The sequence below is a fragment of the Arvicanthis niloticus genome, chromosome 15 (genome assembly GCF_011762505.2).
Source record: "Arvicanthis niloticus isolate mArvNil1 chromosome 15, mArvNil1.pat.X, whole genome shotgun sequence".
NCBI classification, from domain to species: domain Eukaryota; kingdom Metazoa; phylum Chordata; class Mammalia; order Rodentia; family Muridae; genus Arvicanthis; species Arvicanthis niloticus.
This window is the reverse complement of record NC_047672.1, coordinates 15488005-15489818: the sequence shown is the minus strand read 5'-3', so window position 1 is coordinate 15489818 and position 1814 is coordinate 15488005.

Here is a 1814-nt window from a genome sequence, read left to right as displayed (position 1 = left end):
ATCTGGCTGGCACATGCTCAGCAGATTCAAGGCCGAAAGCTGAGCCCTGAATGCAGCAGGGCTTTGCCTTGTATACATTTTTAACCCTCTTCCCCTTATATAGCAATATCCATCCTCGTTGAGCATTTTATGGCTAGAAGTGAGTGACTCTAAGGCTACATGGATGCTATAGGGTTGCTGTCACCCTGGAGCAGCGAGGCTGCAGGGAGGAGATGAGAACACTCTGCTTACTAAGGCATGTTGCCCTCTCTCCCCCTTCCCATCCCTCCCCCTCCCCCTCTCCCATCCCCCCTCCCTCTTTCCCTCTCCCTTCGCCTCTTCCTTTCTCCCTCTTTCTCTCCCTTTCATCCTTTCTTTTTTTCCATCTTTGTTTTGTAGAGGGCCAGTTCATCACAGAAAAATATAATATATTTTGTATCTGTATCTGAGACTCCCAGACCTCAGGATGATGCCCCTCTTACTCAGATTGGAGCATGTTAGCAGAAAACATTCCCACAGACACACCAGAAGTGTCCCTTGCTATTGCCTAGGTGATTCTAAATTCAGTCGCGCTAATCACTCAGTACACACTTTTATTGCCAAGACAGAGATTGTGTACCTGGGATTTAGATGCTTGGCTCAACCCATCTCCTGAACCAATGCTTTTTTCTTTTTAAGTTTTTCTCTTTTTGTTTTCTTTTCTAAATATTTTCATACAACACGCCACCCCTCCCTCCATTCCTCCCAGTCCCCTTCCCATACAAATATTCCCTGTCCCCTAGATCTGCCGGCTAATTAGTTTTCAATACTTGAATTCAACCAGGGTTTCACATATAATACTGGGGTGTTTTATCATTGACTTATGTCCCTAGACCCCTGTCCCCTTTTTTGAGACAGGTTCTCATTGAGCTTCTCAGGCTGGCTCTGAACTCATAAACCTCATGCATAGCCTCCCATATTATTAACCATCAAGCATAAGAGATTGCTCTGGAAGTACCATGTGATCCAAGTAGATTGGAAACAATGGAAAGATTCTGTTTGCATTTTGTCTAGGCTCCGCCCCACAGTTACCTGGCAATAACCAGGTGTGCCTGACTCACTATAAAAGGGGCTGCTCATCCCCCTCCTCTCTCTTGCTTTCTTGCTCTTGCTCTGTCCTCTTGTCCCTTACCCCCTCCCTGTCCTTTCGCCTCTCCCCCTCTCTCCACATGTTCATGGCCGGCCTCTACTCCTCTACTTCTCTACTCTCTCTCTGCCTTTCTCTGCCTCTACTACCTTCTCAGCTCCCCTCCCTATTCCCTGAATAAATTCTATTCTATACTATACCATCATGTAGTTGGACCTTCAGGGGAAAAGGATGCCTCAACAAGGGCCCACAGAAGCACTCCTTTTGCCCTACGTCTGACTGCATATCCACCAAACCAAACATATTCCTTCTTTCCTTATCTTTTTATAAAAACACAACAGATTCTCCTTCCAATAATTTTATCCATATCCAGAGCATTTGTGCTGCTAATGGAGAGTCCGCGCGCCCTCACACACGCTCTGCACATGGCAGGAGCTTTAAAAGAGCACAAAAGGACACACGTTTGTATTTGAGCGGCTGTAAGGAGCCTGTCTCTCAGGCCTTGTGATGTCATGGACCAGCACTTGGGACAGAGAGTTGACCATCTCCCTCTCACAGATGCTCAACTCACATGGAAATGTGTCCTGACCAGCTTGCAAGTCTCAGAGGCAGGACAGCTGACATGGAACAGAGCTGGCCCAGCCAATCCACATGTTATGTGAGGGCTAATACAAGTGTCACCTGGCCTAGGCAACAGAACCCATGTGTT